General features: G+C 36.2%; 1 protein-coding gene and 1 long non-coding RNA gene across 6 annotated transcripts in view; one reads left to right on the forward strand and one right to left on the reverse strand.

Annotated features, from left to right (window-relative positions):
* LOC114254468 overlaps positions 1–17,183 on the reverse strand; it is a 263,849-nt gene that overhangs the window by 219,431 nt on the left and 27,235 nt on the right. The gene's annotated exons all lie outside the window — the stretch shown is intronic.
* LOC105836028 (collagen alpha-1(XVIII) chain) overlaps positions 1–17,183 on the forward strand; it is a 243,906-nt gene that overhangs the window by 152,433 nt on the left and 74,290 nt on the right. The window lies entirely within an intron of this gene.

Consider the following 17,183-nt stretch of genomic DNA (forward strand, 5'->3'; position numbering starts at 1 on the left):
CACGACATCGAACAATCTCAATGTTAACAGCGGCAATCTGATTTATCGTTTTTCTTTTACGAATATCGATCAGCTGGTGTCTCAAAAATATATACGTAGAACTATGTATACGAGAACAGCGATATTCACGTTTTATATTTGGCGGAATCGTGACCGAAAATTCTATTAATGTGTTTCTCGAGAAATAGATTTTCTAACATATTAATTGGCAATAAATACATAATGACAGTAATATATCATTAATTATGACAGTAACTAAGATGTGACATTCGAAAAATTTTCGAGCAGACATTGAACAGATTTATATTTTATAACATTTTATAACATAAATCAAGCATTGCTCCAATTATTTTAAATTAGACAAATTTAAATTCTTTTTAATTTAAAACAATTTTTAGTACAATTATTAAAAATAAACAGTCTTTCAAATGTGAATATATTAGAAAATACATTTCTTGAAGTAAGAGTTTAAAAAATGTAAAATAAAATTTTCGTTTCTTCTAAAAAAAAACCGGCTTGATTTATTATATAACACGCTTGGTACATGACTACTGTGCCTTCGTAAAAATTTACGATCTAACTTTCCGCGGAAATAGCTTTGGTGCAGTAATTTTAACAAGTGGTATATTAAATATATAAAATCTTATTCCTATCGACAGGTAAATAATTGTACCTTAATTATCAGAGTAATCATATTTGCAAATTACGAAGATTATTACAGTAGAAAACATTAGAGCAGAACATTTTCTAAGGATTAAGATTTTAAAATACGGATAATACGACTCCATTAACTTTAAAACTACACGTAGAAAACTCAATTTACAGTTAATATTTGACTGTAAAATTTTGGAAATGGCAAAAAAGGTATGCGTTTAATTACACTCTACTCTAAGTCGCTTTATTTCTCCCCAAGGAATACTTGCACTCTTCACCAACTGCGCCTATTACGTGGAACGCTCTGCACAAAAGCCTTCCAATTTTCGCGTAAAGATCGGCTCTAATAAGTTTTCGCGAGTGCGAACAAGTCGTTTTTTTTCGCGTGAAAAATTCATACAGTAGATGATATAATACCGCGCAATCTCAACCGAAATTCATTCTTCCTCCCCGACCTCATTCCATAATTAAGTTTACATGCTCACATCCCACCTGATTGAATCACCCAGAGATGCAATTTTCGACATCACCGCGCGCCCTGCACGCGCGCGTATTATCGTCCAACATATATAGCCGCGCACAATCGCGGAGGAATGCTCTACGTCCTTGCCACGCGCTCGCGAAGCGCTTTAAGCTCATCTTCTCATGCATATTAATATTATTCGATGCGAATCGCGAATCGCTCGAGGTTCCTAAATCACTGGGCCTTGCGCTCGAGAGAAGCGCAACATCATAAATAAACGAAATTAACGGCGCCTATTATCGACTGTGCCGCGCGCCGGGGAATAAATTATCCCCGGCTGCGTCAAAGAGTAAGAACGGAAACGTGCTGCAGATTCGTCACTGTTTATTGAAAAAAGAGAGAACGAGGCACGCGGAAACGAGAATCAGCCGGAGTCGCGTGAATATTCCGCGGGCATTGGGAACGGCGCGGCGCGACGGTTGTTTAATCCGTTTATCGAACGGAATAACACGTCGTGGCAGAAAACTTTTAAGTAGGTCTTATAATTTACATATTTAAGCCGGTGGTTTCGTCATGAATAAAATTATACATTGATTTGCACAAATACACAGATACGCATTTGCATCCTTGAATCTGTTTCGCGCCCGCCCGCGCGTTGCCTAGCGTTGATTTTCACGGTTTGCATGCATATGTATTAACATTACACCGTGTAAACTGTGTCAATATCATAGTTACGCCATGCCGGAAAAGTCTCATATACGTCTATTGTTTGCATTAACCAATAGAAACGTAAAGCTATTTGGCCGCTAACATTCGCGCGAGATTGAAATACTTTATTTACGAGTGAAACGTCGAAAATTCGCGAATATTCATTGCACGCTAACACAGTTAACGGCGGTAGTTATCTCGTGAAACTGTCGTTGCCGTATGCGAATTAAAAAGTCATATCAGTCATTGGTGATTGCTAATTAAAAATTCCTACCTGTTCGCGGCTACTTTTCGCAATTATCAAAGTTCCGGTCTACGAATCAACGGGTTATTCAGCATCGCGCTGCGGTAATTATAATTGAAAACGCGTCCCGCATTGGCATATCGTTAATCAACGATAATCATACAAGTTGCGAATTTTATAACGAGTGAATCAATTATTTTATAATGAAAAAAACGTTTAATGAAAAAAAAAGAAGAGGCAATATCTGTAACGCCAACTCATTATTCTAAATGAAATTCCTTGGATATACATATACGGGATCGGACAATTTGAGACGTAAGAAGAAACCGCTGTTTCATAAATGTACGTTTCATGCAATCTTAATTACCGAGACGTTTGCACAGCGTCGCTTGTATGTTAATTAAGTTTCCGCCGTAAGAAATGTAAAAAAAAAGATGAACAAGTAGCATTCAATGTAATTTGTTTACGGACAACTGTGCGAGCGCAAAAAAAAACCGACTGCCATGTATCGCCATGTAGAGAGAAAATGTATTGAGAAAAAAGCACTTTTGATCCATGCTTTTAATCGTCAAACCCCAGAATGACAAACATGAAAAATCGATAAAATTTATTTTCGCTCTAGACTGACACTGATATATTTTGTGCACTTTTCACTCTTGTCACCCCGATCAAATTTCCTGGTGGTGTACTCTAGTTTCAGATATTTTCTCAATCAATGTAGATTCTCGAAACGTTGGATTTATCTTCGGGAATAGACAGAACACGGAAAAAAAAAAACAAATACAACGTGAATATAAAGTATCCACTTTTTGTGTATAAATAAAAAAAAGGGAAATGGATGTAGTTTCGAGTGCGACAAAGAGCGACAAAAGATAAAAGAAGATTATATCGCGGTGTGCTGGTACGTTTCTAATGGCACTACAAGACAAAACGTGTCTACAAGCTAAAGTGCTCAGAGGGTACAAGCGAACACGAATCGAGGATTTCAGTGAGATTGACGGCAAACATGTTTGCGACCGCACGGTGACTGGCTATTTTCACGGGAAGTCCACTTGCGCTCGAGAAATTGGCCTCGCAAGTTCCCCCGTTGAACCGCAACAGATAATCCGAGCCGCTTTAGAAGATGATACGCAATCTTTACGTAGAACGTTTCGAAACGCTGATCTTGTAGCAACGGACTTTGAACAACGCTAGAATAACTTCAACTTTACACTCACTTACTTTTGAGAGATACCGTGTTTATATAATAATTATCGTAATTTGAAGGATCCTCAGTATTTTATCCGAGAGAGAGAGAGATTCAAATAACTAGTGACTCTTCTTTCCTAAGTTTCAAGATGATCCTGGATTCTGTTACTTAATGTCAGAAGTGGAAAAGTTAGAAGCAATGAATACAAACGTAAGCTCTTGCATAGTTTTATAACGAGCAGCTCCTTTTTACTTTCCGGCAGTTTTTTTTCCTCCGGAATAACGAACAAGACGTAAATATTACGATAAGCACCGATGCGTTCATAACGTAATAACGCCTGAATCTGACCAGGACGTTCCGAGGACAAATCGTCCCCGGCGTAGAAATGGTCACGGAAATCTTGGCGATATCAGTCATGGCGCTCCGAGAAGGAATAGGTAATCCAAATCTCTTTAGGAATCCCATGCAGTCAGGTAGACGATATATTCACGTTCTTGCAAACATTACGGAGGTCTCTCGTGCCGGGGAACAACTAAATCTCGCGGTAGCGATGCGCTTCTTCCTTTTTTTCTTCTTTTTTTTTTTGTTTTCGTCGTCGAAACGTTCCGAGAAATTTGTCTGCCTTAAATACGGCACGGAAAGTCGTCGCGCTTTAAACGCAAACTTGATAAATTATCCCGTACACCGCTCCATTGCAATCTCTCCATTGCAGCGCAAACTAAACATGTAAAACGCGAAACAATATGGTATTGATAAAGTAAAAGCAAACAAGAAACGATTATGTATACATGTTATGTACTCTTTATGAACCACGTTTTATCTAGAAGAAATTATTTGAAATATTATAATGTGATTTGTGCTTCGCGAGTATTACGATTAAATATTTCTATTCCGCAAACCGCGTGTATGCTAAGCATTTAATAATGGCTTAAGTGAATTACAACTTCCAGAAACTTTACGGTAATTCTTAGAGATTCTTGCTGAGCGGCCGTCGATAAATATCGAAAACAAACTTTAACTTAACAATAAACGCTCTCAATATGGATTCTCTCGGGTCGGCGGTGGCATGGAAAATCTCACTCGAAGCGAAAGTAAGGCGCATTTACGAGGTACTAAATGGTCGGCGGTAGAAGGAATTCTGATATACCGCGGAATCGGCCGTTCGTAATCCAAATCTCCTTAGAGAAACGAAATGGAACTTTCCATAAAATATATTCCCTCTCCTAAGAACACATTCGCCGTCTTATACATAACTTACTGCCGCGTAAGTTTATACTGCCGCGTGCGCCAAGTCATCGCTAATAGTAATTGCGAGGAGTCGTAAGAAGTCGCACGTTGACGCTAACTCACGACTTTCCCCTAAAGTCGATTGACATCCGCGGTATAATTTGTTGCTTTATAAAACAAAACACTTTTTCTCGTATTGTCATCGCTATATCGTAATTGCGAGGAGTCGCGAGAGAAGTCGCACGTTGATGCTAATTCACGACTTTTTTTTTCTCTTAAAATCGATCGACGCATCCACGGTATGTAATTTATTGTTTCACAAAACAATTCACCTTTATCGAATTCCCGTCGCTAATTGTAATATTGCAGGAGCCTACACAAACAATTCATTTTTATCGGATTGTAAATACTCATTTTCTAAAATTACATTTTCGCGGAGACGAGAAAATGTATGTGTATATTTCCACATTCAGGAATAACCAGCCGTCAGCAGTTAGAATATAATTTGAGGTTTACTTCGCAGCTTTGCGAAATTTGAGGGAGTAGAATAACATCCTGAATCTCAAGATTTGCCGAAGACCGCGAAATTGACTTATCTCATCGGCAACGTGCGGCTAATTCCGTAGATGATTCGCTAACGATGTTATTTGAGGCCCCGAGATGATTTTATCCTCCTTCACCGTGCGTCCCTGACGCGTCTCTGGCATTGCCAGATCGCGAAGACGACGATGTAGCATTCCCACATCGCTTCGGCCGGCGGTACTAAACGCGCGCGGGCGTTAGAGAAACGTTAGATATCAGACGCGGCTTGTCGGCAGCGAAACGATGCGCGCGGAGCCGAGGCGTTCTGAAAGGTATTTCGGCAGGAACGGATGGCTATGCGGCCTGCCAACGTCCATTGAATTTCAAGCGAGTCCGTTTACCGAAGAGAGGGAGAGAGAAAGAGATAGAACAGAAAAGGAGATGGAATAGAGAGAGAGAGAGAGAGAGAAAGCGGAGGTCACGTCCGCGCAAGTGCTCTCCGCAACCGAGCGAAGAATCGACCCGCTGCTAACTTCGATTTATTTCCTTCCTGCTGGCACCCATCTATCTTTTATCGCGCTTTTAATTCGATCTTTCGCTTATTCCCATAACCGAATTAGAAAAAAAAAAAAACGAGGCGGCGGCGGCGAGAAGCTAACTCGCTGTTTGTTGTACATTGTCAGGAACGGGGATCGATAATTTCATAACATGAGAGCCCGCCGCGGTTCCTCTGTTTGAAGATATCGCGAAGACAGGATGTAAAGATTGAGCGTTAAAATAAACGGTTGTTCCGCAGTTAACTTTTGTAACTATCCCTTTTATTCTGCATTAGAACTCATAAAACTTTCGAGCCCGCCGAAGTTCCTCTTCCATCTCTGATAGCTTTTCATGTAACGTTGCGGCGGCGGGCGGAACTTTAAAGAGTGCTTTTAACTAACTCCGAAAAATCGAGTTACAGTACAAAAACTCGGTGCCACTCTACGTGTTTCTAAAGTTTCGGCAAAATCATCGGTTTTGCTGACGCTTTTCTCCGCACGCGATTCCTCACGGGAAGATTTTTCCGCGCTCGCTGTGAAAACTTCGCGAGTAAAATAGAGTGTTTTAGGATTACGTCGTGTATACCCTCGAGAAAGTCGTCACGAAACGGGCGAATTACATCGCATTCTTGACATTAAGCTTGAAAAACTTGCGGCGTATCCTAAAGCAAATTAAAAGCTAGCCTCGGATTTAAAGTTTTCGTAATAAATACCCACATGGGAGATGTACTTCATGTAGAAAATATGAGAGCTCGTTACGCCGCAGTTATGACATCTCAACTTTTCATATAAGGCTATCCCAAAATGGCCGAGTAATGAGACGTCTGAAGAATATATAGAAAATTATTTTGTGAACTGACCTAAAAACAATCGTTCTACTTTTTACTTATACAGTATATAGTATATATTATTCTCGTCGCATAACAGTTATAAATGCACCAAATTGATAAAATTGATTGCCTACTGTAGACAGTTTCATCAACCACGTAATCCCTAGTGGTCGCCTGTCATCGATTTTTTCTACAAAAAAGTCTAAAATAAGAAGAAAGTGAAAGACAGCTTGAATTATTTTCAGGAAAAAATAGATAATTCTTTTTTTATTTTGATATTGTATTCTGCATAAAATATCTGCATAATCTATTAATGATCTGTCATCTATTCATCAAGCAAAAAAGAGCAGAAAAAGAATAAAGTAATAGATATCAAGAAGAGAAAAACAGCTTGAAAAAAAAAAAAAAAACTTTTTTCTACCGTGCCTGTAAAAAAAGAACTGCATTTTAATTTTACAGTACACTTTATAACAGTGGTTCCTTCTCTTATGCTCTCTCTCTTTTAATTCTGTGGTTTTAACATAATCCATTTTGTAATTTTAACCGCCAAAGTTGTAACGAAGAGTGATGCTCGCCCTAGCTTCATTTCGAAGTGAGATTACAAAAGGAACAAACTTTATAAAATCTTTATGATATCGCACCCACATGCACGCGATAAACATTTCAATCAATGCTAATCGTGAAAGCCAAACCTTCTGGCGTATCGGAACGCACGTATAGTGGTTTTCGATTTCCAACGAAAAAAAAAAAGTATTTCCGAATGGATATCCGGTAAAACTTCGATACGACAAATCCTCGGAACGCGCGCGGGATTGATTACGACGGCTTTTCCAGCGTTGATTCGCCCACTGAATTTTTGATATTCGAGCGATATTATTTATTTCGCGAAACCTCTCGCCATTTTGTAGGTATGGAGACACACGCGGTGAATGTGCATCTCCCGACAGTGACGACGGCAGCAACACCTTAATACAATATTCAGATCGCCCGAGATACCGTTGACCCGCATCCCTAGGCGTATTTCGCGGCCGACGTCGCGGAAGTTGCGAATCTGCGATGCGCTTATCCGCACCTCCTCAACTCCGCAAAGTGCGGCACAATTTCCGTTCAAACGAAGAGGCACGCGTAACTTTGTCGTTTGTTTAAAGCTACGTTTAATGCTACAAATACAACCAAATGAATAGATTCGCGATCATGTATGTGTACGAGAATTCAGGACAAGATTCGTTGCGGTCGCATTATTCACTATCGCTCTTTATCCACGTAACATCCAGAGCGTTCTTGAAAATTTATTGCGGATACGAACACTTCATGATGTTTAAATTCCTGCATATTCCGTTAATACTGCCGTTAATTGCTATGGAGGGTTTGCTGCAGCAAGGACTAAACCACATTTGGTGATTATTTTTACTTATTTTTATCAGGTGTAACGCAAATCTCTTTACCACTATCTTTAACGAGTCAACGAACGTTTATTAGCTCATTTTGCTATGCTCACGTTGCATAAATGCGCCTTAAAGCCACATAACCTGATAAACTTGCAGCTGAGTAGATGATGGCATTAGGAAGATTTAGTTTGCGGTCATGATGAGAGAAAGGAGGGAGGAAGAGAACCATTTTTTTCTAATAAATTATTATCACTGGCAAATATATTCGCGTTGTATGAAAATCCAATCCTAAATTAATCCAATTGCAAAAACCACCACTACAAAAAGCTATTAAACGAAACTCTGAAAATTTTAAAACTAACGTATGTACAATATTGTTGACAGTGCAGCAAAACTATTATTACATTTTCTTCAAATATTTTATAAAGTATTTTATTTACATATCACAGTGTTAAATAGTTTTAATGTGTTTACCAAAGGAAAACACAGGAAAGATGTTTAATGTATCTAAATACAAGTATAAAACAATTAACTTGATTAAAACTTGATATAAAGATTAAGACTTTAATAACTGTTATGCATCTTATTCGATTTACTTGTATTCTAGAGATTAAAACCGAGGAAAAAGTAGTTTTGTGTACGAGTTTTAATTTATAGAATACCAGTAAACTAAACAACAAAATAAACGCACATATGCAAGTTAAAAAATTAAATCTTTCAATTCCTTATATGTGGTAATTTTAGTTTACTGTGTTTAAAGCTTTTTTAATAAAAAATTATAATAGATTAAATGGAAAAAGTGGTATTTATTATTTTGACGAAAAAATCCAATAATTTAATAACAAATATTTTTAGAAAACGGGCAATTTAATAAATAATTTCACTCTATCACATCATATGTTTTTCAAAGTCGTAATATCTAAATTTTTAATTAATTTGTAAATATTTTAAATTATAACTGTAAAATAACGAACCGACACATGGCAAAATAAATTGCTCTTTCTGATAATTTATAAAATTATCTTGATAGCGGCAACGATGCAGAAATGTTTCTCTCATTACGTCGTCGAGTCATATTACGGAAACATATCAAAACTTGTTGCATCTCGGCTACCACCAACCGACCTATTGACCAACAAACGAAAGACCCTCTGAAGAGAACTTGTCGCTTGAGATTTCTATTAAATTCTTTTAATTAATCTCTCCTTGAAATATACCCTTGATGTTCGTCTGCTTGCCCGCCTCAAAATCTCGCGAGCGCAGCTCCTCTTTTCGAGGATCGCTACTCGAATGAATCGAAACTCGAGGGCAAAACTCCCACGCCCTTTTATCGTCGTAAGTGGCAATCAAAAGAAGTTTTGCACCGTCCACAACAAAGGGGTGGAAACTGCCACATTGCGTCTTAAATATTGAGAATGATCGCACTCGAGCAACGAAATGAGAAAGTAATCGTACAAAAGGGCTAAAAACAGTTTCACATATCGAAGAATTTATTGTGAACATAACTCTCAGACTTTCATTTGACAATCTAGATGTCATTTCTCATTTCGAACATACATATATTTCAAATACATTATTTTACAATATGCTTCTATGATCGTAATTCGAAAATTATCAAAATTATCATTTTGAAAAATTAGCCAAAATTAATTTATTACATAAAAACAATTGATGATTGTCATGCGCATATATTCTTCCTAAATTAAAAGGATTAGCAATATTTGTTTCCCCGACGTTTTGTGTAATATGCAAATACGTGTCTATTATCGCGCGTATAATTACTTATTACGGATCTATAGCTCATCGCACGTTCAAATGAGCGCACAGCCAATGCAATTACACCAAAGCGTAGCCACATAGTGAGGTATCGGAGCAGAGAGGACGAGCCGTAGAAGCGAGACGAGCGAGAGACACGGGGAGCCGTACAAACGCTATTCGCAAATTCGGTTGTGCTCACACGGCCAGGACTACACCAGAATCTGGTTGTAAATTCAAACACGTACGTCGTATATTGATCGCATGAAATATATCTCTTTGATCGTGCTTGGAAATCCGCTCGCGGTATGAGTCTGCGAGACTTAGGGCAAAAATGAAGATGCGCTTCCACAATGTACCTGACTACTGTCATTTGCGCGGAAATTTTTCGCATTAAATCGCAGGAGGGAGCAGCCGGGCGGTAATGTATTTAGGACATTCGATGCTCACCTTAATTGAACGCGTATATCGCAACGTGCTGTACCACTTATTCAAATAGTGCTTCGCCGCGCGAATGGCGAGCATGTTGACACTGGTTAGTACGATGCGCCCGCAAACCAAGAGACCAACTGTTCCATTCACTACCAGAATTACTGTCCATCTACGAATTTACAAGAGGAGGAGGGACAAGATCCGATCTACTCCGAATCTACTATCGACGTCTCGAAACGGTAATGGCCCTTGAGCCGCGCTTACACACGTGCATATACACGATGATGTGTAATAATAACAAGAAGGTCTCTGTCTCTCTTTCTCTCTCAGAGAAAGTTCTCCACAATAATAACAAGACGTAATAACTGCTCCATAGTTAGATGAGGTTAATCTCACGACAATAACTTCCTAACATGCGGTTGCGAAAGATAAAGTTCGTTAACAATTGACAAGCCGTTATAAGAGCAAAATTATCATCACAACTCAATTAAAAAAAAATTTTAATCTGCGTTTTTATACATGTTCCAAAAGATATTTCGAACAAAACTCTATATCAACATATATGTAGAGCATATGTAATATAAATAATAAATAAATGGACCAAATTAGAAATGAGTTCAATACGATAATCTTTCTATATGAATATTATAACCAAAGAAAAAAATAGGTTATATTAAAATACATTCCAATTAGCTTTTAACAATTCATTCAATAATGATAACAGCTATCTTTATCTCTATTATTGTTATTAAAATTGTAGTAAAATAAACTGCTGCAAATCCAAAAATCAAATTACATGCAAATTTAATTTCCTTTCTGCACAAATTAAATGATATAAAAAAAAAAGAATATTAAATATCTGAATTAAAGAATATCTAAGAATATCTAAGAATTTTTTGCAACAAGTGCAAAGTAGTAAATTTATTAATATTTTATTTTATAGAAATATATGTTATGTGTGCTAAAAAATTTTCTTAATTAAATTCTAGTTGAATTTCTTCTTAATGATACGATAACTGTCTCATTTCTTACAAGATTCTAATATTAAATCTTAATAACTAACTTTTAAAGGCTGAAATAATAAAAGTATTAAATAATAAAATATAATAATAAAATATTTGAATTAAATGAAAATAAAATGAATTAAATATAAACTTTCTTCCCTTCCCCTTCTCTCTCTCTCTCTCTCTCTCTCTCTCTCTCTCTCTCTCTCTCTCTCTCTCTCTCTCTTTCTCTCTCTCTCCCTCGATTAACACGGAAAAATTTAGAACGTTATAAAAATTGTGCGATAGAGAGAAAAATTTTGCCATAATTTTAGCACAAATTTTTAACGGGCTGTGCTTCTTCGATACCCTCGGGTGCAATTACTCCCGCTGTAACTTTGCAGATCGCCACGCACGTTCTACACGCGACCGAGATTCGATTAATTAAACAAGCGCTACGATTAACCCATTTCTGAAGTTGCTCGAAGCGCCAGCAAATCAGGCAAATATAAGAGAATGTAGCTCGTATGTACGGGCTGCCTCGTGCTCGTGATGTTTTATTGTTACGGGTGGATCATCGGTTAAATTAATTATTACTTTACGCATGGGAACCGAGCATGGCAAGGATAACACGCTTTAAAGATGCAGTTATTATTTACAGTTGCATATAATGTATTGGAAAAGTACATGAACGCGAGCATTAAGCGCAAGAGATTACAATGGATTATCGTTGTAAGCTCATCTGTAGCCGTTCGTTTCGCAAAATGTCAAAATATAATCTCTTCTTTGCTCTAATATAGAAATTTTCCGATAAGTGAACGAGTAATTCCGAATAATTCAGTTTTCGATTCACCAATCTGTGTAACAATATTAAGTATGCATTCAAAAATAAATTGCCAAGTATATTTAAATATTACGTAGCAACAAATTATTTTAATCAATTCTCATTCAATAATTTCGTTACTATTTTGTTATACTTACTATTTATATAATTTGCGATGACTTGATAACACAGTAATAATAATTATTTCGTGATTACTTCGAAATATATTTTGTATATTTTGGTTGATTTATGTTAGGTATATATAAATTACGCAAGATAAAGATCTTTTATTTTTATTACTCTCGGTATCAAAGGAATAAAGAAAAAATAAAGAGAGAGAAAATAATCGTTTCGTCATTTTCGAAAATATAGAGTTGCAAAAACATTTAATTTGTCGTTTTCAGTGAACGTAACTTTATTTTTATGAAATTACCCTATATACACAATTTGTGTCTTTCGATCTGTTGGCAACAAACACAAATATGAATAAAAAAATATAGTCGAATCAACAAATCTATCCGAAGTTTGCGAAAAATAAAGTTTCAGATTCATAGTGTGATATATTTTGGAACAAAGAGAAGAGAAGAATTATTTACAATTCATTAAAGTTCTCTCTCTCTCTCTCAACTCTTCTCTTGCTACAGTTTATTCTCAAAATTACTCTCAAACTGATTAATACGCGATCGTAACCGAACTGAGATAACCACGTTCGCGCTAATTCCGCGGTCTAACAGTATCGCAAAGTTCTGGACGTGCGACGGTCGCAATGCCGATGTGGGATTAGAGAACGATGAAGTGAAATCGCGGACATTTAATGCGAAACCACCTTCAACCGCCACAGGTCCCGCGGGTAATCGGGGGACGAAGTAGCCTCTCAGATTGTCCAATCACGCGTCGAAGAGCAGAAACACAACGTGTACAGTAGACAACGATAGACAATAGCGCTCTCCATGGACCAAACTATAACGGTAACACCTCGTCGTCGCCGTCGACGTCGTCGTCGCCGTCGCCGTCGCCGTCGCCGTTGTCGTCGTAGTCGTCATAGTTGTCGCTGGCATCGTCGACGTTTCCACAGTAAGGTGGACGAAATCAAGTTATATCGTCGCACTGAGCACCCATTATAATAATTGCATACCCGGGACTCGGATCCATTACGATGGTCCACCGACGTTCCCGTGAACCGGAAGTCGAAGCTGTCCCGCAGGAGAGCGCATGGAATTTCGAGAGAGGAGAATTTCCCGCGTGACTGCTATTTCGCGACTGCGTTCGGACGTGACGTCCACCATAGTTGAGAACGCGCGCACGTATGTATGTAGATACGTAAAGCGACATATGAAAGTTGGACCAAGTATCCTTCGATCCATGATGGATCGACATCGTCGACGGAGTCGGAAATGAGAGTTAATTAAGCAGAGTTAACGTGATTTCTCGTAAATTCGAATGATTTAACAGTAGGCGTCGTTTAACAGTAGGCGTTTGCGGCAGTCAAATCACGAGTATACTCGAGGAGCTGTTTCAGCACCTATCTTCTCTGTCGTGCCTTTTGATAACGCGTATTGTTAACGACATCAGCAAGAATTTCAAGCGTAAATTTTCGAGTCTTTGATGCCGGGGGCTTTGAATTGTAAAATGAGAATAAGAAGTTTGTACCTTATCTTAATTAACATTGAATTAGCATTAAGTCAAAAGTGATACAAAAAATGTTGTGTCAAAGTGCAATTATCAATTATTGCAATGACGTTGAACCATTGCAAATTAAATAAGCGATCTAATAAAGTATAAGCTATGAGGAGCAATAAATAAATTTATTCATTAATCGACAATTGTTCTACAATTGTTATCCTATAAATATTCCTTCGCATAAATTCAAATTTATCGAACGCGATTAATTATACTTTATAAAAAAAAAAACAAATTTTTTTCATATCTTAACCTTAAAGAATAATTTGTGTAATTTTTTTTAAGAAACTGATCTTTTTCAGTATCTATCAGTATTCAGATCAAAAATAGTATATTCACAAAAAAATGTATAACAATCATTTACTTTATCTCGCGTAATCATTTTTATTTCATATTGATACTGTACACCATCTCGGAGAATTCTATTTTCAAACTTAAAATTAACTATTCACAGTTTTCCGAACGCGATGCAAGTTATGCATATTTCACGTATTTCCATAGAGTTTGATACAGTTATCTGACATATTTTATTCATCTTTTATGAAAAAATAAAGAGCAAGAAAACATTACTTCACAAACAACAAAAAGCGAATAGTTCAATAATGTCAAAAATTCTTATTAAAATAGTAGTACATATTTCTGAAGTATTTGTATATAAATATTTTTTTCTTTGAATGCAAATGATAACAAAATGAAGGAAACATAAATGAGAGAGAAAGACAATAATTTAGACTCAAATTAAGATTTTATGTAATTCTATAAAACGGGATGTCAAAAGTATAAAATTGCAACAAAATAGTATCAAAAGTTAATTTCAACAACTCTAATAATTTCATAAAATATTTGCTTACTAATTGAACGATTTAGTTGGATAAACGACAGCGCTATTTTATTTAAGTCAATCTATTTCACGAACCTTTCGGTATCACTGATGAAACTGGCAAGAAAGTTTGTACAAAGACCTTTCGTATAACTATCAAAGACAATGATCTGTCAGCATATTTTCATTACATTCCACATAATTGCAGTTAACTTTAAAATAGTAGCCTAAACGAATCGTATCTATCTGATAAATTTATATTTTGTTGGTTATTAATAAAAAATAACAATGTTAATAAGATTCTGTTTCACCTCGCAAAAGGACTAATTATATTTCGAACCATTTTCTAATAAATCACGTTTCACGTAAAGACATTAAACTTCGAACATTCATTATATCCGAAGATTTAATTTTGTTTCCCATCTACTTGATATACATTAATGTATTTGATGAATACGCTTCTTTTATAATAAAATAGACAATTTTTGCCGACTGGAATGTTGCGATCACTCGCAAAGTTATAATTACGAAAACATCATCATGTATAATATTCCAGTTTTAATAGAGTAAGGTATTTTATAGGGTAAAAGGTTACGTTATTTTCTCTGAGTTTCTACTTTAATTTTAACATGCTGGAAAATAAAACAAGGGAGAAAATAACTCATAGAAACTCACTCGGATCACACTAAACTTCCAAACATATCAGTTTTGCCCTGCATTCAGATGATATGTATTCAGCTGATACAGATAAATAAATCTCACGGACAGAAATAACGCGATCTGATTTTTCGGAATGTCATCTCATCGACGTTCATTATACAATTGTGATTAATTATACAATTCTATATGCAGGGACAGGTGGGCCCTAGTTATAAAGTGCTGCTCGCTAAATCCCCTTTGGGTTTTAGGGATCCAAAACGAGGTTTGGAGAGATAATGACAAGAGCAGATAGCCACGACAAAGCCCATCCCCGTGCGATTGCATTTCACATATCAATCTGGCGTTTTAAAATTGTGGTCTTTAATGGATGTTCCATTAAAGACCGACAATCCCGTAAGCTCAAAGAGATTTATCAACCGCTCAAAGAGAGATTCATATTAATCCTTTACAGTTACATCTTTGATACTGACATTGTTAAAAAGATATATTTAAAAGCTATTAATTTATTATCTATTAATACCCTCGCTTGTTTCCCACTTCACTTTTAATACATGTATGCTTTAGCCTTAATAATGATGGCTTTTAGCCTGATCTCTTTCTATGTTAGCTTCTCTCATAATATCAATTACATAATATCGAGTCTATAAAATACGATCAATTAAAAAATATTTAACGATTACGATAATATTTTACACATTTGTGTATTTCGTGTAACATAAACAACGGATATTGATAATATCAATCTGTGTGATTTACGTCTTTTTTTCACTTATAGTCTCCCGAAACCAGCCAGCTCGACCCACATCTCAGTATGTTTGCATAATTTATTCTGGTGACGTATGTGCACGCGTTATACCGCGACTTGAATTAACGGCGCCCGTTCACCGCGAATAAATCGCTATAATTATTGGTGCGGCCGAAATGAATTGTACTTGCAGCTCGCACGCGGTGCCTCGCTGTAAAGTTTGTACGCTGGTCGAACTTGCTCGCTTTCCGACCGATTTGCGCAGACTTCCGGCAAATTTGGTTCTCTCTCTCTCTCTCTCTCTTCCTCTCTTACCCTGTCTTGTATTCCACCTCACCGAAAGATCCATCATGACTTTCCCGCCAGTAATTATTGTTGACTCACAAAGCAGCTGTAAATTTGGCCGGAATTACGGAAATACTTTAAGATTATTGCTCTCATAGTGTTTTGAATATGGATGAATAAATCGCAAATGAAGTATATCAGACGTCTGAAAAGCAGTACTGCACCGACTTTTTTTTAGATTGACGTAATATATTCCAAAATGTTCTAAATTCCTTGCAATTCCTATGAATTGAAAACAAGTATGTCATCAGCCGACATGTTCTTGCATTTATTATGTAACAGCAAATCACAACTGCCACGTAACATAGATGTAAAACCATTATATTTATGTACATGATACGTATACAGCAGTTACATCTTTATTTGCTGGGAATGTTTTTAAAACTGATATAAGCATCGAGCTAAAATTAAGATAATTAATCTATAGTAATCACACTACCGCAAATTTGCACTACCGAAAATGATACCAAAATGATTTTTTGATAAATATAGTTTCACATTCGATATTTTTCAATAATAAAAAAAATTACCTTTTGCTTTTTATAGTATTTCCATTGCATTTCTCGGAAAATTCTACCCCAGAAAATATAGATTTTTAAGTTTAATTTTTTTTTCTCGTTACAAAGTTACTAAACTTTAAAAATTCAAAACCCCAAATCGCACTAATGTAGCTAGTACGTATACTGAGATGCAATGCGGTTACTACGGGTTAGGATAAAATAAGAAATAAGTGAGAAATCTTTAAACATCTTGTACAACATTGATAAATTACAATTTAAAAAGCTATCTTTCGCAAATAATTTATCTTTAAAAGGAATAATTTATTTAATTAAAAAAAAATAGCATTAGTCATTTTCATATCTGTCATAATTAAGCATAAATAGAAACAAAGTTCCATTGTATCGTATTCATTTTACGTTCATTTTAAGATAAATAAATGTTTCAAATCCATTTCCAGTTTCGAACAATGCAAAGCTATCGCTGCAAGAAGGGACAAAGTTTATTTAATTGCAGCATTGTGTAATAATTATAACAAATCGTATCGTCACTTGAAAGTGTATCATGTAGAATAAATTACAATGAAACATCTTAACAGCTTCAAGTTGTACTCAGGTGTACAAGTATCATATCAAAAATTCAAAAACTACATTATTCGCGCGCGTACACATTTACACCGTG

The sequence above is a fragment of the Monomorium pharaonis genome, chromosome 6 (assembly GCF_013373865.1).
Source record: "Monomorium pharaonis isolate MP-MQ-018 chromosome 6, ASM1337386v2, whole genome shotgun sequence".
Taxonomy (NCBI): domain Eukaryota; kingdom Metazoa; phylum Arthropoda; class Insecta; order Hymenoptera; family Formicidae; genus Monomorium; species Monomorium pharaonis.